Raw genomic sequence first — 24,158 nt, 5'->3', positions numbered from 1 at the left:
TAATTTAATGTGGTGTGTACATCCCATTATTGCAGAAAAGATTTTTTGTGTGTGTATTTCAATTTAGATTAAACAGTATGGAAGCAATTCTCAAAGGGCACTATGTTCTTGTTGCATGTATAGCTTGATGCTACTAAAATTTGGAAGAACTGAATCAATAGAATGTATAAATAGGTATCTCCTTTACCCATCTGCACAGCTACAATGTGTTTAATGTATTAATTAAAACTTTCAGCAAAAAGAAAAATGAAGCTTGAACACTAATCTAAAAACATTCTTTTTAACATGTCAGGAGTGTAATGTACAAAACAACATCCTTAACAACTTAATAAGTGAGAAACATTGCAGTGGGTAATGTATCTTCAATGCAAATGATTGATAAGAAAAAAAAGTTTAAATCGCTTAACTTGTGAGCACCTAGTTGTTGCTGAGTAAAGAATACAGATCTGAAACCTGCTCTAGATTAGGGGAGAGAGGGGAAAAGGTTAGAAGTCCTACTTTTAGCTCTAACACAAAATCAAACATCTGTTCTTTCAACAAAGAAATTTGCAGATAGTAATGGGGACTACGCGTCTAAATCCTTTGTATGTTCGTGTGAGCATACATTTCACAAGGTGCATTTGAGGTACATTTAATTAGAGCTACAGTAGTATAAATGTATTTTAAAGTGTTCCAATATGCTGACTTCTTTTAGCTTCACTTCTCATGAAATGCTATGCAGTGGCAGAATTCTCCTTCCCACTTGTGGGAAAATGAGGACACTTCCCTGATATTGTTGTTATTGATGTAACTGAGAACAATTTGTCTCAGTATAAATAAGCAAAACAATTTACCCATGCACTAGAACTTTCTGTCCTGCAGGTGTTAGCATTTAGTGATGATAACTCTGATGAGCAGCACTGTCTGCCAGGAAATTATCTCCTTGTATCATACATCTACAACTCCTTGAAAAATTAATTTGACACATGGAATGCAAACACATTGCTAGCCTTTAAAACTTTTCTGTGTGCCTTTGGAGGTCAGAAATGTATATCCCGCATTTCCTAGCTGGTGACCTGTGTTCTCAAGAGATTTTCTGAGACGTGGCTACTTCCAATTGCAAATTCCATTTCTGGAACTGAACTTCTCCTCAGCTGAGTCTCAAATGAGGATGAAACTGACAATAAATGGTACAGAGAAAATTGTCACTGACACTGTTTGTGTCCCTGAAATGTGGAAGCTTCGTGAAAAATCAGGAAATCTCAAAATAAAAACTTGGAAGCATAAGGAACTCTCAGCTCTCTTGGTTGGTTTTGTGGGGTTTTTTGGTGTTTTTTGTTTGTTTGTTTGGTTTATTTGTTTGTTTTTCTCTGGGAGTTTTGTTTGTTTTTTCTTTGGCTTTTCTTCAAACATAAGGGCTGTGAACTTCTTTAAAAAATAATGAGCTAAGGTTCTCCTGTAACCAAATAACTTGAGGAGTTAGGGATTTTTGAAGATCTCTAAACAACACAAGATTGCAGTCAGTACAAAAGATGAGGCAGCTCAGGTCTGTATAGGCTAACCAGGTTTGATCTACTCCTCCTGTTGATGCATTTCCATTACTTTGGGTGTGACTGTGCTCATCACTTATAGACACTTGAGTAGTGGTTTATGACAAATAACTAAGAATTTTTATATCCATCAGCAGGCCGTACAGGAATGATCTGAAAGCCATGCAAACAAAAAGCAGAACACGTATTTAAGCTACTTCTTTAGTGCTCATATTGAACCTTTAGTAAATTATCCAGCCAGCTGCATTTTCCTTAACAGTCATATTTGAAAATTGTTTATGTTGTTATTATATACATGGCGATTCCCCATCTGGTATAATTATTGATTTTTTTTTAATACTGAAATAATCCTGAGTTTTGTTTGTAAAACTGTTTAGCAAACATTCATTACAGTTAACATGTTCTTTTTTTTTTTTTTTTTTTTTTTTTTTTGCCACAGCACATTAAAGATTCAGGACTAAGCCTTCAGCTGGTGTAAGCTGATCTGGCTTCCAGTGTAGTCAATTCTTTAACTTGTTGAAGACTTTCAGTCATAGGCAAGAGAAGAATAAGAAAATCAGTGCAGCCCTTGTATCTGTCTTGTTGATCAGACCTTAATTGCACCAAGAAACAAAATGTTTTAAAAATTCTTTTGTTTGAGCCAGAGCAGTTTATGAAAAATGGCTATACTATACTGTGTAGAGGGAGTTTGTGCATATGCTAGGGGGAAAGTGCAGAGCTAAACAAAACCATTACTTTAAAAAGGATGCTTTAATTGAAACTGAGCAAAAAGTGGAAAATTATTTATCCAAACAACTTTGTATCCCATAAAGGTGTGGGTACATAAAGCACGCAAGCCCGTTGCTTATTAGATTATTTCAGGCCTTCACAAGCTGTTTGCTTACTCCAATAGCAACTTGTTGATAATAGGAAGCCTTTTGTGAGAAATGGCCCAAAAAACAATGGAAAGCGTCAGATTTAGTAAAGTGTCTAAAGAAAGTCTTAAAATGACACCCACGCTACGAAGGGAAGACCAAATTTGCTTTTTCTGAAGGGAATTTGTGTTTGTCAGGAAGGGCTCCTGGCGGCTTTGTTTCCAGGCCTTGATGTGTGACCAGGAGCCTCCAGGCCTCCCGTCACCCCTGGCCTTGTTCTGCCACCGCGCTGCCCACCCATACCGACACCGCAGGGGGAAGGGTTTCAGAGGAGCCGGAATCAAAAGCGGAGGGAGGAAAAAAAGTGCTTTTCAGGGTCTGATGTGTGGGAATCAAATGAGAGGCCTAGCTGAAATCCGGTCGCCAGGCAACCATAGTGATATGCCGAGGGAATATCATTAAAGTTGGAAACTAAGCAGTCGCTCTGAATTAGCAAACCTGACCGCCGTGTGGATGATGCGCCAGAGCCACCTCAGCCCCCAAGCGCCGTTTCTGCACGTACGGGGGGGAAAATAGCAGCTGATTTGTGGAGTTTTTCATAAAAAATAGACAATGGCTGTCCAGACACGGAGTTGGTGGTGAAATATGGTAACTGCCAGGCTTGCAGCTGGCCCTCTGACACAAGATTAATAAGTTGCCGTTTCCTAGCCGACCACAACCTAGTGGGAACTATCCGGCATTTTTCCATGAATTGTGGGTAACAGCCTTCCCGCAAGCTGGCCTACTTTACTGCTCTGCTTTCTGCGGATCGCCCAAAGTGCAGTAAACATCTGTGCCTGCAAGGAGGTCAGCGGGCACGGTGTCCGGCAGCCGCCACCTGAGCGGCCCAGCCCCACGCACGGACCCCAGGGCTGGGCTCCACCCGCCCCACGTCCACCGCGTGGGGAAGGCGCCCGTGGCTGTGGGCTCAGCACTTCCCAAAGTTTTGCCGCAGCTGGAGCGGGGAGGGGGCGGCGGGGGACTGGGTTCGGCAATGACAATGTGACAAGGGAGCGGGAACGAACCTATTGAATTAGATTTAGGCTGCGCTGAATATTATCATTGACACGAACAAGCAAAGCTTATCTGCTCTTGCCTTCTTGAAAGGTTTAATGAAATTGAATTGCCAACCTCTGTATTTTACCACCATTTGGCTGAAGTGGCTCAGAGGCATACATGATCGCTTAAAAGGAAGCCAGGTTGACTCAAACTGCAAAGCGTATGTATGCATTTTTGACAGCAACATCTCAAACGCAGTGTGACATGGCATAACATTTAGAGGTAATTTGATTACAGACACTGTGTAATGCAAATCAGACTTCCCCAAACATGTTAATTTTTATCACAATAGCTCACCAACACAGTCAAGTTCAGTTTAAGTTATTGTCAAGCTACGTTTTATATTATATTTAGGCTTTGTAATAATTGTGTGCTGTTGCCCACATATTATAAAGAACTAGAAGTTCATTGAATCCCCTGGGTTCTTTCTTTCTAGGCTCAATTTTAAATTATGATATGACAAAAATATTTCTTTATATTACATAGGTGTCTAAAGAGAATCATTTGAATGTTTCTTCAGGCATAGATATTTGCAAGGAACAAGCTGCAACTAAAATTCATAGACTATTTTCTGTAGGAAAAAAGAGTGAATGCATGTGTCTTTAAGCTTCACTATGATCAATTTATTCACTTCGGGCCACATGCAGCTGAGTTGCAAATAATTTTAGATAATAATTTTGTCGGTACGTAGGCAGGACCTGTCAGAGTAACTCTGAATGTAAAAGTGCAAGATTTGAGCTTTCTGTTTCTGGATTTTCTTCTGTCCTTCTGTGCAATGCTGGTGAAACAGGTTCCTTCTTTTTTGTCTCAGTTTCCCCAGCTTTATATAGTATATTTAGGTTCTCAAATGAAAAATACCACAAGGAATGATATTTAAATGATAATGTCAGCCTAGGGAGCATACTCTCAATTTCTGAGCTTCTGTTTTTAGAAACTTCTTCATGGAGCAATATTATTCTGATGATTCAGAGCTAATGAAACTTTTGGTGGTGACAGGGTCCTGCAGGAAGGATCTATCTCTCAAGCTGGAGCACAACATAATTCCCCGCATGCGATGTCTGTCAGACACCAACCAAAAGACTTGGCACTGGCAGGTGGTTGCCTGCTATGTCCTGTGTAAGTGGCCCTGGAAACCAGTCTGATTTGAGGCAGCATTGAAGAATCTCTCTTGGAGGAACAGGAGAAACTGATGAGAAGTGGAGAGATGGTCTGGCATGGTTAGGTGAAGTTTGATCAACCCAGTGAATTCAGAATTCAAATTCCAGAAGTGAAGCAGAGCTGGCCACAATCAGAGAGAAGCCCAGATGATGAGCATCCCAGGTGACAGCAGCAGCTGAGTATGTAGTCATTCACCTTTGCTTAAAAGGCAAGGTATCTTGCTTAGTGTGTGTGCTATTGCTATAAAAAAGAATTCTAGCATCTACCAGCCATGATTATTCCTTTCCAGTATGTGTGTCAAGGACTCCTTCTGAACATGTGTAAAAATACAGATAAAAGAAGTATCCCCTAGTCAGTAATAAAGAGGAACCCAAAACATAAACACAAGTGAAGCCTTATATGTGGTATAAGCCTGCATATACCACCCTATATGTGGTATTTCCTGCACATCAACTGATCTACTACAATCTTCCATGCATGCTTTTAGCTCCTGAAAAATGTGAACTAATTCATGCTGGCTTAGCCCTCTGCTCTGAGTGAAAGAGAGGAATTAGCTAATTCCAGTTACTTGAGCCACCAGCTTAGGGCACATGCACAGACAGTTACCATGAATCAGAGGTCATGCAATAACCTCTTTGTACATGAACATCCAGAGTTTATATGAACCAATCCCCCTCAGTTATAATGAGAGAGGACAGGTTGCCTTGGGCTTTGCATCCACAGAAACATTAGTGCTGTTTGCTGCCTCTGTGTCTTTTTGGGTCAGTACAGCTTTTGCATTTTGTCTGGTTCTTTATATAATCTCCAGCACTTTCAGAACACACATTTCTCTTGTGAGATTTACCTGGCCTGGAGTGAGAAGAGAAGCTTAACAACATGGGTCCCTTTTATTTATAAGAGCGTTCCTTTCATGATCTCCACCTGTCACAGATGTGAGGATTAAATGCAGCTGTTTCTTCTACATATTAATCTCTTACATCTCAGTGATTCTGGACCCTGTGGATACTCAGAAAATGGGTTTTCTAAGAACCTGAATATTGTTGCCTTTAATTCACTAATATCTGTCGCATCTTTCCATCCATGAAAACATTCCTAATCTGTCAATTAAGATTTACTTATACTCTATTCTCTGAATTATTTGGGACTATAAGATTTTAGGGTTTTTAATAGTGAAATAAAGTAATGGGATAGTATTTTTCAGTTACAGTAATAGTGCTTCATATTTGGTGTGGTGTGTAATTTTGAACAACAAATGAATGTTTCCAACAAATGAATTGGTTTAGCAGTCCCATGTGTGTTTTTTCAACCAATGCCAACTCAAGCCTCTCTACAGAATTTCTTGATGCTTTACCACTCTTTGACATAATTGGCTGTTACTACAGCAAAGTCACTGTGTTGTTTTTAATGCCCACTCTTCAGCTTTTCTGGTTTCATTGGTTCCTGGAGTCATTTGGACTCTCTTTCTGCAAGAAAGGTGTCACCTGAATGACTGTGGTTTGCTGGAAGAAATTGATCTCCTCAGGCAAGGCCAGGAAGAAAACAGCCTCTCTTCCATCCCATGGCCAGCTCTTCAGTTGTGAGGGCAGAGCTGGCTGAGCAGAGAAGGAAGTCACTTGCCTCATTTATGGGATTTTCAGTTACTGCAGCGTTCACTCAGACCCATTTCTTGGCCACAGAGCAGACACTTGCTGCTCGGCTCTAAAATTCAACCATTAGTTTGCATCCGTGCCCGTCTGCCTCACTGAGTGCCAGAGGGAGAGGAAAGGGTGAGGCTCAGAGAACTCACTGGTTCTTGGTGTTAACAAGAAGCTGATGTGATCTGTGAGTGTTCTTCAATAAGTGATGAAGGGGACATGTAAGCACAAGAACACATCTTCTTGTTACCCGTGTGTACCTTCCTTGGTATCAGATGTCTGTATTACTACTCCTCTTATTGTAACCTGGAACTGTGATTGTAAACTGAATGTTCTTTATCTATTTAATACTCTTATATAACCAAGTATCTGGAGAAGTAGAGGATCCTGATCAAGAAACATTTCCCTCTAGTCCTAAACTGAATGGTACTGTAGTTTTGCTTCACATCTTTGTGCAAAAGAGTAGGAAAAATCATAGCGTGCTGTTCTGAATCTGCAGGAGGGGTAGCAGTTCAGGTGCTGTATGAAACAGTGTGCACAGGGTAAGATCTTTGATTTTTCTGTTTTTCTGATCAGATGCTTTCTGATAGAAAATAACACCCCTTTTTATCAGTTCTGAGGGTTTTCTGTGTGCAGCATAGGAAATCAGCAGGAGAGTGGCTAAAGTCTCTTGCCTCTACTAATGTTGCCACAGAGCTTTCTGTGACACCACAGTCATCTTGTCTGTGCCCACAGTCATCTAGTCTGGAGCCAGAAATTTCTCCAGGTGATCTTTGTACATTGAAATATTTTGTTCAGATTTTCATATGTTAAAAAAAAAAAAAGCTTACCAAATAATTAAGTAAACTCAATTCCCTATGCAGGAGTTAATAGATATATATGTGTGTGCTATCACTAGCCCAGTTTTTATTGTTAAAAGTGTGCTCACCTTGCAAAAACCAACTTTTGAGACATAGAAACTAGGTTTTTGCCAAGGGAGAGCTGTTGGATTGACTGACTGAATTTATCTCTGCAACACATTTTTAATAAAATTTAAACACTTCCATAGATCAAATATATGACACAAATGTGACACTGCAAAAGTAGAGTCTGGGTTTCATGAGAAATGTCCTGGACATACAGTTAAGGGGAATTACCTCTTGATTGGCTTGGCCTCTTCCTGCAGCAAGTGTTACAGAAAAGGCTAATTCCCCATGCCCCTGCTTTTCTTGGCCACCATTGCAGTGTGCCTTGGGCCAGCATATTTGGTCTATAAGTAGATGTGATTTAACCCTTATGGTTTATTTTCTGCTTGGCTGTCAGCTGATGGCAAAAGGCCAAATGCTAACAACCACGATGGCTGAGCAGCTGGACCTGCATGCATGACATCTCAAAAATTGCTTACATACTGTCCCCTTCATTGCAGTGTGTTGAGCTCTTCCTGTTTGACTGGTGTGGTGGCAGAAGCAAGATGAACAACCTCAGGAAGAGCACAGGGCTAAGGGTTTTTATTTTATTTCAATGTTACTGAAGTAAACATTCTTTCTAAATGATAAATAGTTGAGGACCTTTTGTCTTCAATTAGGACTATAACATTTTGGAAGCATTTCTTCTGGTTATTTCCCTCATCTACTATATTCTGCTTGTTGAATTTTTACATATTATTACTGAGGAGAAAGAAAAGAAATTTTTCTTTGAGGCAGAATTTACTCATCATAACATCAGTAATGAACAGGAGAGAGAACTGTCTGCTATTACATGAAAATTAAAAACATTTTATGCAATAATTCTGAAAGCTTGATGTTTAGTTGGTAGAAATTAAATGAAATTTGAGGTAGTGAGATTACTTCTGTAAAACTTAACAAATGCAGTAAAGTAGCCTGCACAACTTTCCATATGCAAGAAAAGAAATCCTTTATGTTTCATTTTATTTTAGGCAAGCAAGTGGTTTTGCTGTCAGCACCACTTGTAGCAGTATAATGAAAGTGAATAATTTTAAACAAACCTTCAAATACTCTCTACTTTGTGTTAGGATTATGCAATTGAGAGAGAATAGTAACTTCTTAACAAAAAAGTAGCATATGTGACATTTTGTCTGTCAGCACTGGTGAAGTGGAATACACAAGCTTATTTAAAATTGAGTTTTACTTCACGTAATGATAAAATAAAGGAAAAAGAAGTGACTCAGAGTATAATGATCCCAAAGCACCCAAGCAAGGAATATTATAGACTCAGTGAGGAAGACTATATGCAAGCATCCTGTGAAGAATAACACATCTTGTTATGGTTTTCTATAAATTATTCTTGATATTGTGGAAGTGGGCACTGAAGAATCCCACCAAGACTGGTAAGCATATGATGTTACTCCTGTGTAAATTGGAAAGGATCAGGCCCTGTAAGAGATGCATAGTCATCTTTTGGTAGTAGATTAATGTGTCTAAATTTAAGCAGGACAGAGGAATTTTAAAAGGCACTTAAGTCCTTATGTTAGGACTTCTGCTCACCTAAATGGGGGAAGAGCTTGGACAGCACTGAAGACTTTAGAAAAACCTGGGTTTTGTGTACAGGTTATCAAATTCTTAACTACATTCTAAATCAGCCTTCCCATTTGAAAGTTGATTAATGGCTTGTTTAACGGACTAGACTGAAAACCCTTTGAAATTTATGGGAAAAATTTTGATTATTTCAGAATGGTTTGGATCAATTCTGGAATCAGTTTTGCTTTGGATGAACTTGGTTGGTTTGTGCAAAATAGTCAGGCAAAGGGGATTAGGACCGAATGTGTTGATTGGTACTGGTTACACATCTTAAACTTGTGGCATTCAGAGTGGAATTCTTTTTGGTCTGATATGTAAAATAAAGGTACAGGTTTTTCTGAGACACAGATACAAATTAGAATCAGCATTTTTTCACTGCACACAGTCTTTAAAATTTATTCCACTATTTCTATTGTTATTAAAGGACGCGCAATCTCAGGGAAACGTTCCTCGAAGTAGATGGATATTTTTGAGGCTGAAACCGAAGTTAACTTCAGAAAATATGTTTTATGGTTCACCGTGTTTAATTCAGTACAACACATCTGGCTATAACTTGATTTCTTTTCCTGCATATTTTGGATTTTTGTGCTCAGTTGTGATGCAAGTGGTGGAGGAGAGACTAGGGAAAATGTGTTTCCTTGAAATGCAGTATTGCTGTGTGCAGCAGTCCCCTGTTCTGCCTGATCAGTCCTAGGCTGGCCTCAGCTTCATGGTATACTTCCAAATTAATACCAAGGAACCTGTTGTTATTCTTGGTTTTGCTACCTGTGAAATTCAATATCCGGCTGGTAAGGATCTGATTTCATCTAATCCAACAGGAAAACCATGATGCCACTTAGGTGGACTTTGCAAAACACTCTGGGTAGAACAAGGATCTGCCAAAGCCTCCTCTTGCTTCAATCTCTACAAATAGAGAACCAAATTCTGTAGGAGTGCCGTGTAAAATGCTCAGTGATTCCCTGGCTCACACACTAAGAACAGATGCTTAATATTGACTAGACACATTTGCTGTTATTGGAATTACATTACTGTGTATTCATGCAACTTCCCCAAAAGAGATGTTTTCCCTCTTGTGTTGTGTTTAAATATTTTCCAGTTAGCAATCTCATAATACTCTTCACAAAAGAAAATAATTTCATAGCAGAATAGACACATCCTGAAGATATCATGTCTTACATGAGGACTGGTCCTTCATTAGTGCCGCAGTGGAATTCAGGTTTGCTAACAAAGCAGAATGTGCCCACGATATTAATGCAGTGTGATCGGCCACTTGATGAGGGAATAATTCATAGGCATGCACTAACAAGGCTTTGACTGAGCTTTGCTCACCCTTTTAAAGGAAGACAGGGCTGTTGTTTTGGGGTTCAGTCCTGGCCCTTCTGAAGGCATGAGGATTATATTGTCTCTTTGAGGTGTGTAACAATGAGAGCACTGCCTCTTCCTGACAGGCCCTGTGCTATGCCTCTGTTAGAAAACAGAGCTCAGAGGTCTACCAAAAAGCCCACTGTGCCTGGAAATATCAGACAATGAAAAACTGAATTAATAGAACCTGACACAGTTTTACTGTAGCAGCATGTTTTTCCTTACTTAAATATATTTTTCCTTCTCTTGTCAACAGATTACTTGGTGCTCTTTTCAGAAAGAGAGAAGTTGCAAAACCAAAACAAAAGCTCTAAAGGTATTAGGTTAAGGATTTTTTCTTTTCCTTTTAATTCTGTGTTTAAAAAAAAAAAAGATACCACACGAAATGTCAGACAGTCTGAAGCACTGCTGGCAGAGTTAAGAAAGTGGTTCTCTGACAAAAGAAGCCTGGTTGTCTTTGACTATCCATTTGAACATGCAGACCTGCTTGCAAGCCCGAACTAGAATTCTTGTCCAAATTTTGGGAGTGCTTGGATTCTGCTTTTTGGGGTTGATCTTGTATTGAATTGGTACCTACATCTGTCTTTCAGTGCAAAATACTTGGGTTGCTTGAAGGTAGACTTTTGCCTTGGATTGCAGAGTTTCTCACTTCAACATAACAAATAGTTGTTGGGTTTCTTATTCTAGAAACATATTAGCCCCAGCTGAATGCTCAATCACTGTGGTTATAGCCTCTGTTTGGAGATGCAGGCTCAGGCAAAGGGAATTTACTCAATTTTTTAGTGCTCAGCTGGTATTGTCTGGGGTGAAACTCCAAATTTTCTGGCATGTTTTGCTGCTGACTTCAGCCTGGTTAGGTTTTTCCCTGCCTCATATTTTTGTGCTGCCCAAACAGCTGCTCACCTGGAAAGGGAGTAGGCAAAGGTTCCCTTTCATGTTTTGGATTCTGTGTGTTTCTAAGGCGTGTTCTCAGCGTGGATTAAGTGAGTTATGAGCTGTTGAACAGTGCAGAATGTCTCTGGCAGCAGCTATGGAGGTCTGTCCTCAGATCTCCTTTTCCTTCTCCAGAAACCCCTGCAAACAGAGTCCAGAAACCAAGCAACATCCACCAGACAGACAATCCTGAAGCAATAGCAGTAGGAAAGCAATTATGGTAAGTCTTTAACTAGCTACAGAGTGAACATTTTACATTCCTAAATCTGCCATAATGCAAAATAATCTGTTTATATTAGGAAAGACATTGCATTCTGCTCACTCATCCCTTCCCAGGCTTGTCTGCACAGAACTAGGTTTCCATAACTCATAATAGGAAAACACACAATTGTCAAAACCTTAGGACTTGGCTTCTTTTTTTTAATATTACCCCAGCTGCACTTTCTTCATAGCCAAAGGGTCTCTTATTGCTCCTTTAATGAAAAGACATATTGAGATAATTTGGAGTTTGGTGCTCGTCCCATGAGCCACAGGATCCCCTCTCAGCTGCTGGACTGTCTCCCCAGTTACCACATGTGGCCTTGAAGCTGTTTTGCTCAGCAGCACTTGATAGAGTTCAGACATTCTGGCCTCACAGGCACCCACTCACCCTGCTTTGGTGCCATTCTGTCTACAGCTCACAAGTAACTTCTGTCAGTGCCCATTGGGATCTGACATAAGAGGCCTCCAAGTCAGAAACATCTCTGCTTTCTTCCCAGCCCCATTTAAACAAGACCATTTTAGTAGGTGACCATTTCACCTGATGGATGCCATAAAGCAGGTGAGATTTAAAACTTCCAATAAACTGATTTTAAAATTAAATTTAGCAATAGCATTTCACTAATGAAGTGCTCACTTGCAGAGCTCCAAGCACAGTGCAGGAATTTAGTTGGTCTTTTTATAACCACGGGCTTGCCTCTAACTACAATTATAAATGGCTGAATTCTTATCTGGTTAAAGGGAGTTGGATTGTGCCCTGAACTAGATGCCAAGTTTCAAGAGCTTTCAGAAATCGGATTTAGATCAGATGAAGCCTTAAGAAGCTAGATGTTTGGATGAACCACATGTTTTCAAAAAAACCCCAAACCTTCTCACTGGGTTTTTTTTCCTTATAATCTTCTAATATAGCGAATGCATTGCTGGCTGTCTTCTATATGAAGCAGGGTAATATATGCATGACCAGCTTTAAGCTTGTGAGTGGTTCCATTGAAGGGTTAAATTTTTGTGCATTGTTAAGTTCTCTGTATGCGACTGCCATTCCAGAGCCCAATCCCACATTCCTGAGCAGCCAAATTTCCCCTGGAAGTCAGTGGGAAGTTTTCAGGTGCATAGCAATGGACTACAAAGCAGAGTTTCTTGAGAAATGGGGGAACACCATTTCAAACAAAAATCTAGCCACCTTGAAAGCAACCTCTGTGCTCTCTCTCAGCAAGAACCATTGAAAGAAAACCTTCATTTGTATTTATCCTCTAACACTGAGTGAAACAAGCATTGCATACCCATCAAAGAAAACATTTAAAAAATACATTTTAAAAATGCCTAAACTTGGAATATTTAAATGTTTTTGACCCTTCTCTTCAGTGAGGCACATTTATTTTAATAAATGCAGTTAGGCAATTATTACAAGTTGTTGCAAATAGTATTTATTTGAAAGAAAAGCAGAGTTCTGTTCTGTTTCTCTCCCTATTTCCCGCTGTGATTCCCAGATTCAGCTCTTCCCCCAAACTCATTTGGGCAGGGTGCCTATGAGCAGCACTGAATATAAAGAAAGGAAGCAGCCCAAGTGTAAGTTTCCTTTGCCTTATGCCCCATATTATTCTTTATTTGTTGTGCTAATTCAGCAGCGTAATTCCCAAATACAGCCTCCTTGAATTGTTTTGATGAGAACTGCTAACTCAGTGCAGACTATTTTTAAGGAGCTCCGCAGCGCAGAGTCAGAACTTTATCCTGCGAAGGTTCCATGCACTAACTGTTTAAAAATATGGCCGGTTATTGAAGTCCCACTGCTGTTAAAAAAATCACTAATTTGTGCGATGTGATTAAAACGCGTTTCTCAAGCCCCGAAGCGGAGTGCGCGAGTTAAGCAGCCGGGCAGCCGCGTCCTTTGTCCGGGTGCCTTTGGGGACGATGTGGCAGTGCCCTCTAGTGACACAGCCCGACCAGCGTGCCGCCGAGCACAATGCCGGACTTTGTTCAACTTCCCGACCGCGCTTCCTTTTGGACTCTATTTTGGGACGAAATTGATTTATGTCTAAATATTTCCAAAGCTAACATCTAGCGAAGGCGTCGCACTCCAAAAAATAATACGTTTTTCCATACTTTTTAGAATCAATGGGAGTTTTTTCTCCTTTCAACTACTGTATTAACAAATGAGCTGTGGTTAAACATTTCAAAGAAGCAGAATTTTTATTTTTGCCCTTCTGCGTTACTTGTGCCAGCAGGGTTTTGCATGGCTGAAGCCTTACAAAGTCAGTAGTTGGAGGCTTCATCCAGTTCCCAGGGAATTTAGTACCCAAGTTCTCATTAGACTTCCACAGGAGCAGGATTGGGTTCACTGAATAGTCATACACAATTAAAAGATAAACAGTCAGCCTGAAATGTTACTGAAACTTTTAGCTTCCTTTGGTCAGAAAACAGGGGCATTCAGAAATGTTCAGGAAAAAAAAAAAAAAAAAGAAAAAAAGAATAGAAATCTATGTTAATTGTAGAAAATTTCAGAAAGTGCACAAAACATCTATACCTTTGTTGCTGTCAAACACTAGTTTCTCTCTGTGTCCTCCTACACACATTTTATAATCTCTTTGTGACCATAACAATAACATATTGGAATATGACCAAATCAGTGACCTGCTTCATTCAGGGATTGGCTGGTTTTTGGCATTTTTCTGTAGCAATGAAATCAGTGAACTATAGCTTGCCTACAATGTACAGGGGATTTTGTGCATGCCATAGTATGCACTACTAAAACAGCATACTTTTTTCATATATTCTGTAATGAGAATAGATCCACCATTGTGAATGCTGTAGTTTGTGGTTTGAGTACTCCTGCTGTTACTGTTAGTCATATTGAAATAGCACTAAGGAGCCTCATTCAGAGGCAGATGTGCTTGCTGCTGTACAAATATGAAAAAAAAAAAAGAGCAGAATCTATAAAGTTAGTTTCTCTCTTGAATATTTAGTTTCATTTAAATATCAAACTTCCTGTGCCATAAACAAACAAAAAGTCATCCTGTCAACTGATGCATTAAAGAGGTTAGATCCTGTATTTCTTCTGTGATGGGGAGGGGGGCGAAAGGGGAAGTGATGCTATTGACCTATATAAGTGCTATTCAAAGTGAGCAAAAGTTAGCCTAAGAAAAGCTGAAATGTTCTGCGTGATCCTCTTCACATGGAAAGGTCAGGAGGTGGAGAGTGAAAATCAGGGGAAAAAGATGTGATTAAAATGAGGTTTTATTTTTGTTTCAGGTTAGGGGAGTGGGAGCTGATTGAACATATTAGACATTAGAGCAGAGTAAGAGACATATCCCTCAGTGCCAGGGTTATCCGTGTAACCCAGACACCTTTTTTATTTAAAAAGCTAATGCTTGTGATCTTTTCCAAAGAGGGAATCAATAAATGCCCACCAAAGTTACTCTTTTGGTCAAAATGATAAATGAACATCGAAGTGCTATAAATTGGTAGCAACCGGCACAGTGATCCTGGAATTCAACAAGAAAACCAATAATAGCAAAGCAACACTGAGACCTTCCTGGCTCTGTCATTGCTGCTGAAATTCTTAGAAATGATCCAAATATTTGATATGAAATTATAAAAAAAAGAAAATAAGTTAATTGTTTTGCATTTTTTCCCTCATTGGAATTAAACCTTAAAATAACAAGTCCTGTCTCCTTCCAATGTTTGTGGTTGGTCTGTCCAGTGACACAGTCATCATTGCCTGAGTGCACAGCCCTGGTACCTGCATGCACAGAGGCTTTTGGCAGCACAGGGGGTGGGAGCAGGCACCAGTATCCTCCAGTACCCTCCTGTGCTCAGGGAATGCTGCTCAGGCTTGAATTCTGCTCCTGAGTTACAAACAGTCTCAGTGCTCCACAGACTCTGTGCTACTACCAAACCCAGCAAACACAGGGCAAAGCCATCATTTTCCCATGTAGTACTACCCTGAGAAATAACTCCTTGTGTTTCTTGGATATTGCAATACCTTAGCTAAGAACATGCTGATTTTCATACAAACAATGGAGCGCCACCCCCCCCCAAAATTATAAAAGTTGTTCTTTATTCTTTTACTCTTTCAACTTTTTTTTAAAAAGCAATCTGTATTTCCAGCCAGGCTTTTATTTAAAATAACCCTCTCATTCAAAACCTCACCTGTAACTTTATCCCAGTGGTAACTCTTACCTGCCATACTAGCCCTAGGCCCTTGTAGCACTTGACATCATCTCTTGGACAGGTTACAGAGCCTATTGAGACAGTTGTTAGAAGCAGATTTACTCTGCAATGTGGAGCCAACCACAGAAGAAAATTAGTGCATTTATCTGTCAGCATTAGGCTAGATTATCAATCCAGTACACTAGTCACAGGATCTGGTTTTTCTTTCTCTGGGGAAGTGAAATTGATATAGTGGTAGGTAGTAAAGGTGTCAGTTATAAACAGGACATTAGCATGAGAAAGTAGGAAAATGGCTTCTTTTAGGCAACAATCCTTTCTTACACTTAAGTATAGATTTGAAAAGTAGGATTTTCTTCCACAGAAGTAGACTTTCTAAAAAGAATGTCAAAATTCCTTCCTTTAAGCCTTTTAGCTTTGTTTTTCCTACAAATAAAGTTCTGAATTCTGTTCTGAAAAAAATGGGCAAAATCCCTCTTTTTTTCTCTCTCTCTTTTTTTAAAAAACGTTGTGGCAATCAGTGTCAAGATTCTGGAGACCAAAAGTTTTCCCAATTAGGCAAGCCCCTGTATGACAATGAGAAAATTAGCTCATTTTCTTGGTCATACATCATCCATGACCAAACTGCAACTTTTTTGATGAATAAGACTGCAGTAACGTGCAGTCCCCATCACAAATCACTGCCCTGTTTGCTGTGTGCTGGACAAATATCCTCCTGAACAGCTAATTAAGGGTTTTGTTCTGAGGAACAGCAAACTCAGCTTGGTCATTGCTGTGTTTTAGATTTTTTGCCATACCTGCAAAGCATTCTATTACCAAGCCCAGCCAACCCATTGCTCTTGCCATTATCCACCCACAAATGAACATGCTGCATAAGAAAATAAGACAGTTGCTCCCTACAATTCCATTCCATTGTATATGGATGAGTATGAACTGCGTGAGATTAGATTTTATATAAAAAGTAGTGAATAGTAATCCTTCCTCCTTAAACCTCCCCTTTTTTGTCCCTAAAAAAGGTTTCCAAACTCTTTTATGGTTTTGGACCATCATATTTAGGATATATTTTGGTTTTTTTTGTATTCTTGGTGAGTCCTGGTAGAATAGCTGCTGAGAAAAGCAGCGCTGCCACAAGCAGCAGGATGCCAGGAGCTGACAGGGGTGTCAGAGTCTGGGATCAGTCCTCTGTACAGGCTGGTGTGCCCTGCTGCCTCCTGTGCTCTGGAGGAGCCTCTCCTGAGTGCAGAGGTCTTGAGCAGAACTAGATTTTGTCTCAAGCAGGTAGAGTGGTGCTGGAGGTTTTGCTGCACTCCTAATATGAAGCAAGCACCACCTCTGGTAGGATTTGTAAACAAAGCTGTTGTTTCTCAAAACATATTAAAAAAAAATACCAAGAAGCTGAAAGGAAAATTAAGACATTTCAGAGTGTGATGTTGGGTGCATAATACCCATGAAATTTCAAAGATACTGAGGCCTTTGCTTCCTTTGCCTTTCTTCCTTATCTAACTTTATATGAAAGCTAAGACTTGTCCTTATATTTCTAGGTCTGTTCAATTTATAAGGGATTGTTCTGATTGCTGGTACTATAGTCCTGACTAAAATGGGAACCTCAAGAAATACCACTTAATCCCAAAAGTGAATATTTTTTTGGAAAGGTTTTTCTACTTCTGGCTTAAGTACTTAAAGACTTTCCTGTAGAAAATATATCAGCCCCTTCCCATGCTGGTTTAATGTTTGCCACACAGAAGTGTCTGAGTGTGAGGTTTAAAATCAATTCCCAAGAATGACTGGGTCACCTAAACCTGTTGCTTGCTATTAATAGAAAGGAAGAGCAAATTCATATTTAAATTTCTGCCACAATTTTGAGTGAAAAATCCATGATCCTTTTTGCATATTTCACTAACAGTGTAAGTGAGGTTGCTTGCCCCAGTTAACATTAGTCACAGGTAACAGTGCATCAAGGTCAGGCCTCAGCTTCTGTAGGCATCTAGAAAGATGTCTTTTGCTTTAGAAAATGTATTTACTTTTTCTTCAAATAGTGCAGCAAGAACAACTATCTCCATGTATGTGCTTGGAACAAGATGATCTTTCAGGTCCCTTCCAACCTAAACCATTCTACAATTCTGTGAATGCATTTTCCTGGCCCAAATTCCTGCCGTACCCCCAGTGGCACAGAGGACAGAACGTGGGTGTTTGTTTCTATGAGGGGAGCACTTGATTTGCACAGGGTAGCAGTGGTGTGGCACATGCTGCCCATGTTCCTCTGGGTGGGCTGCTCACCACCTGCTCTCTGCCTTTGAGTTGGAACTGCTGGTAAATTGACTCTGGGGGAAATTCAGAGCTTTTTACTCTATTGCTCTATGTTGCATGCGAGTGTTGTTTCACAGACTAACACCACCCTTTTCCCTCTCTCCCAGCAAGGAAAATATGTTGTGTGGACTGCAGCTCTAATTTTTTGTTTGTGGGTCTGCTCCAAGGTATTGTGCCGTAAAACGACTGCCGCTAAAGAATTAGTGGGAAAATGGAATTGTCTCACCATCTGAGGCCGATTCCTTGGCCTGCAACAACCAGGGAGAGCAAAAAGCTGCTCAGAGAGGAGAAGGGGAAGGACCACATGTGGCATGAGAACAGGGAAGCTGCCAAAGCAGAAGACAGGCAGGAGGTCTGAAGGACTGGAAATGCCGAATTTCATTTACTTCCTGCTGTGTGCTTGGTTAAACGGCAGAGAATCAACGTGAGCTGGGTTTGCCTGTGTTGAGAGTCCCGGTGGGCATCTGTGTGTGTGGAGCAGTCAGTGCCCAGCAGGTCTGCATTCCTGGCAGGGAGCTCAGACAGGCTGTGGAGGATGGGCAGGTTGATGGGACCTGGATGGGTTCATGGTGGGATGGGTCAGGCCTCTGTGAATGTCCCTTTCCAGAGGAGGTTTCCTGTGGCTCGTTACATTCTTGCTGGGAAGGCTCCCCCAGTTCAGATACGTGCCCCTGCAGATGCAGTCTGTTGGTGCTGGAAAATAGCCCGAGGCAGACTGTGGATCTTTACCTGTCTCTGCTATAACTTCTTACTTTGGGAAATTCCCTGCTAGACCACTCCTGAGCTCAGAAACCATGTACATGTTTGGGCAGAGGTAGAGATTCCAACTTTTACTTTCAGGGCCTTAGGAGCTCTCCTGGACATCAGCAGACTCTGACAGCTTATGGAAGACCTCTTCATTTCTGTGCAAGAGGAGCAGCATTCGGTACTGCCAGGCTTTTTGTATTTCTTCAGTTGGGAAGGGCAGACATTTGAAGGAAGGGGCTGTGTTTGCTTTTAATATTACCGTAGAAAAATGAATTTATTTTTCAAGACTTTGACAGGTAAAAGACTGCAGAGCAGGTAAAGGCTAACAACGTCTCTGTCTATTGCCTAACACTGCTGCAGTAAAATTTAATGGGAAAACCTCTTGGTAAGGCACAAGGGACCCTCTCCCTGTGGCGCTGTTTGACATGGGAAATGCTTCTAAATTGTTGCACAAGTTTTTTCAAATGGTTTGCTTTTGTTTTGCATGTAAGAGGGAAAACCCTAGAAGCAACTTAAGAAGAATCAGTGCACAAATCTTAGTTTCTTTCCCTCACCAGGTGACCCTTCCCAGTGTCTTTCACTGCCCCAGTATCAAAATGGTGTCTTTCAGCAAAGTGAAAGACAGCTTTTCTTTCATTAACAAGCTGCCACAGACTTGGTCCAAACTCTTCATATAGAATTCCTCTATTTTCATTGTCCTACACTGTGCTTTTCATAGGCAACTTTTATGTGTGTGTAGATATGTATGTGTAGAGATATATATACACACATGGCAGTACTGTTAGGTAGGAAGTCAAGCCAGAGTGGCTTTGCTCCATCTTTTCCCCAGCAGGAAGTTCAGGATCACTCTCCTGAAATCAAGAGCCTGGGGACTTCTTGCTGTTCTACAGAACTGCGATGCAATGAGTCACGGCCGTCTGTCAATTTGTGTCCCTCATTCTCTTAAAATTCTAGAAGTGTTTCTTAATTTGTTTTTACTTGTTTTTCTTCATCAGGCACTGAAAAGAAAGTTAGATCTGCACCAGGAATAGATTCAGGGAATTCTCATCCAATTCAGCAAATTCCTTGCTCACTCCCCCTTAAATGAAGCTATTTCCATTAGAAAAGACTCCTCGTGTGAGTAAGCTTTGCCCAAATGCAATACCAGCATGCATCATCTCAATCTATAAATCCAAGGAGCAAAAATTTCACATATATTATCTACTAAAGCACTAACTGGAGTTTCTGGATAGTTGGAAAATCAAACTGAAAAACTTCATCGGAAATTCTCTGTTGAATGCAAAGCGTAAATTTGAGAGATTGTAATATGATTGCAAAGGGCAGATCTGATGACCTAGAATTTTAAGAGGAGAATTTTAAGATGTGAAAAAATTTCTGAGAACAGTAATTGACACCGGAAGTCATCAGAGCTCTGAGATACTGAAGCATCTTTGCTGAAGATGCTGCTGGGTTTTGCTTTGCCCACTGTAGTTTCAGTTCTCTCTCAGCCCTCCCTGCTACTTGGACTTTGCAGACTTGATTGCTAAAGCTAATTAAAAGCCTGTTTATGGAGTTAATAACAATATTCTCATTCACTAGCTACAAAAGAGGAGGAAACTATGAACAATTTTAAATTCTCTCCTTTTTCAACTTTCAAGTTGGGCAAAAAACCATAAAACAATGCAACTTTATTGATGTTTTTCTTTCTCCCTGTCTCTGAACTTGAATTTTACACTCTGACATAGTAGGACAGATCTTTTGTCTGCAGGTGTAGTGGAGAAAGGGGAGAAATGTAGCATTGTAGAAGAGCCCTGAGGGATGAGAGCAGTAGGAGATATCATCTGTCCCTCAATCCCCAAAGGAAGGAATCCTCCACTCTGATTTTACATACAGGTGGTTGTGTTAATTGCAGAAATATGGGTTGGGATAGTTTTACTGTATAATATTACATACCTCATGCCTATAGATCTATAAATAGGATAATGTTTACTTTAAAAAGTGCATGGCTACAGTTTCCCTAGTTTTTGCAAAGCTGGTAGCCTCAATCTGGTGATGGATTTTGATTTAATTTACTAAGAGAACCACGAACATTACATCAGAGGTACTATGTTGTGAAAGGGCTCATTACAGTAAATATAACAGCAAATTCAAGGAGGAAGGAAAGAAACCACTATTCCTGCTTGCTGGTTTGTGGGGTTTTTTTGCTATTTTACTTTAGTATAAAAGACAGGTAATCATTTACATGAATCTCTCCATTATAGACCAAAATAACAGTGCAGTTTTCATTAACAAAAAGACTACCTTTTCTTCTTCGTTTGTGTTGTCAAGATACTTTAGCTGAAACATGCAGTGATTTCCAACACTTACCCTAGTTGTCACACTGAGAGTGAAATAATGGCTGACATTAGGAAGATTATTTTTCAGCAATAAAATTACCTTTCACAACATATTTCTATCTAAGTGGAAATGATGGAAAATCATAGATTCTTTTTTCAAATTGAGAGAGAGAGAGAAAGATGAAAATGAAATCAACAGGATTTCCTACCAGAGAATGTGGAGAATGCAAGCAAGCCAAAGATGCTGCCCCAAATCCAGTGGGAGCATGTTCCCAGACCTGTTTTTATTAAGTGAGCCAGTTGATTGAGACAAGTGGAATTGTGTGAAATGTTTTCTGTGCACAGTGCAAAATGTGGAGGTTAATTAAGTGGGATCCCAATCCTGCTGCCTCTGCTGTCAGCAACACAACTCATGTGGATATCATTAAGAGCCGAGACAGAGCTTTTACTTAGGTTTTGTTACAGACTTTGTGAACTTTTTTGATGAATCTCTAGCCAGATTTGACAGAAATGGGGTCAGTTTAAGGTTTTCTGTTGAAACTGTGATGTTCCCAGAAATGTATGATTTCAGTCATAGTGCTGGTGAAACTTGGCTTCGCTGTGTGTGGAGTTGAATTTGAATGGAGTGCAGGGCATCTGAAACTATGTGAATCAAAAGAAAAAATGTTCATGTGATCCCTGCTGAAGTGTAACTGCCAAATTAAGTCTGCCTATAAAAATGAGCTTCTAAAGAAAAAATGAAAGGAGTGTAGGCTGGTTTTATAAATACAATTGCATCTTGTGTCATCAGGCAGGCAGCCAGCAAAACAGTGGATTGTGAGTTAGGCTATAAGTTGCATAACTGTAAAGGTAAAAAAGTATAAGGAAGGGATTGGTGACTTTCCATTTGCCTCTCAGTGAGGGTAGAATTGGGCCTTCAGGAGCACTCAAAAAGTCCAAGGCAATAAACACGGTGACTTTGCACTCTGCACAAAATATACCTTCTAGCAAACCCAGTAAAATAATGCTTTCTCAAAATGTTGCCCCTCTGATTTTAGCCCTCCAAAGATCTATTTTTAGACCTGCCTTTTCTGCCAGCGTTTCTCCTGAGCCATTGTTCCCCTGAGTCGGGGCTGGTGAAGCAGCTGGCAGCGAATTGCGGCTAAGTTGGAAATGCACGCGAACACGCTCAGCTACAAAGAGATTTTAGTTCTCATAGTGTTAACTGCCCTTTTCCTTCACTCCTCTCCCCAATTTTAGCTCCCACAGTGTTAACTGCCCCTTCCCTTCACTCCTCTCCCCTGATTTTAGCTCTCACAGTGTTAACTGCCCCTTCCCTGCACTCCTCTCCCCCGATTTTAGCTCTCACAGTGTTAACTGCCCCTTCCCTGCACTCCTCACCCTGATTTTAGCTCTCACAGTGTTAACTGCCCCTTCCCTGCACTCCTCTCCCCGATTTTAGCTCTCACAGTGTTAACTGCCCCTTCCCTGCACTCCTCTCCCCTGATTTTAGCTCTCACAGTGTTAACTGCCCCTTCCCTGCACTCCTCTCCCCTGATTTTAGCTCTCACAGTGTTAACTGCCCCTTCCCTGCACTCCTCTCCCCTGATTTTAGCTCTCACAGTGTTAACTGCCCCTTTCCTGCACTCCTCTCCCCCCGCGCCACCCCTGCCTGCCACAAGCGCGACCCAGATCACATTAGAGTCCCAGAGCACAGGGAACGGGTCTCATCTATCCGTCACCAAGGAGGCAGACAGGACGGGGAAACAACAAGTCATTTGTACCTGATGAGGAGGACACTCCTGGGAAACAAACAGATGAGCCACCACATGAATCTGAGCTATTCTCTGAGGTAAACAGAACTGCATGAGAAACACACAAATTATCAGGGGCATCATGCTTAACTCCCTCGCTTCAAGCTGCTGGACAGGCTGTGGGCCTGAAACTCTAGATTGTCCCAATATCTGATTGTGAGAAAGTTAACCCTCTAAAAGCATCAGGGGAGGGGGACGGAATCCCAGACCCCAGGTCTGTGGAGCAGCATTGTTCACCCTTGCTCATGTTTAGTTGTCCACGCCACCCCACTGTGTCCCGAGACACCAGCCCTGTGCCACTCACAGAGGACACAGGCAGCAGGGTTTGCAGCGTGCTTTGTGCAGGATACATTGTCCCTTTGGGGCCATTTCTGGTTAGATTTATTTGAAGCTGGAGCCAACAGCTTGACCAGCTTGTGCTGCTGTAACACTCTAATGATAGGTTATATCAATAGTGGGGTCCCTTGCTACAAGCAAAACATTTGTAGTAGGGTGCTGTGCTAGGAGTGGGGACAGCATTGACACCCCTGCAGAGCAGTGGCTGAGTGGGAATGGCCACGGGTTCATGGCACATCTTGCTGTGCCTGCTCCAGTAGGCTTGAGGGCCTTCCTCACATTTTGTAAATGTGCTCTCATTCTGGTTGAAGAGAATCATATTAACTGATTTTGTAGCAGGCCTAAGCTTTCTAGCAAGGTATGTGGGACATTTTCCATGAAGAGAATTTAAGTCATAGCTGCAATCTGCTGCTGACTTTGACACACCATTGCACTGGGCAGCTAGAGACTGTGCAAATCTTCATGGCATGGCCACAGGGATAATATACCCATTTATGCCTATTTTATGACAAGAAATTGAAGTGGAAAGAGATTTAGTAAGTGATTTGTATGAAGTCATACAAGGATCCTCTGCTGAAGTGAGGAATTAGACCAGAGTTTTGAATCCTCGTCCAGCCCTTTTAATCACAAGGTCATTCTTCCATTCTGCTAGGTAGCAAAACAAGAAGTTTAATTTGGTGCTTAATATTTAAAAAGAGTTGTCTGTGAATCTCAGTCCAAGAGGCACATAAGTATAGTGGTTAAAACAAATTAGAGAAAGAAAAGATATCCTGCTGGAGCTGAGTTCAGAAGTCTGGCAAGAAGAGGGGTCTTGTGATTAAGCATGACTTGAATGTAGGTCACTTTGGAGAGCCAGGTGATTTCTTGATGCAACACTTAGCAAAAGTCTCTCTGCTCTTGGTGGATTTTCAGTAATGTAACTCAGAGGAGATCAAGGTTCTAATTTTGACATTTTTCTTGACAAGTATTGTTCTACTTCTTTTCTTTTGCTCTTTTCCCCTTTTCCTTGTTCTTCCATTGTGAAAGTGATTATACTCTGTTGTGAAGTGATTAGTGATAACAAGTGATGCTCTTTGAGTAATGTGTTAGGAATACCTTTTCACATTCATGAGTTATAATATGGGAGGGTTATAGTTATGTTTGTATTGTACCTT

This window comes from Fringilla coelebs, assembly GCF_963513975.1.
Source record: "Fringilla coelebs genome assembly, chromosome: 10".
NCBI lineage: Eukaryota > Metazoa > Chordata > Aves > Passeriformes > Fringillidae > Fringilla > Fringilla coelebs.
This window is presented reverse-complemented; position numbering follows the sequence as displayed.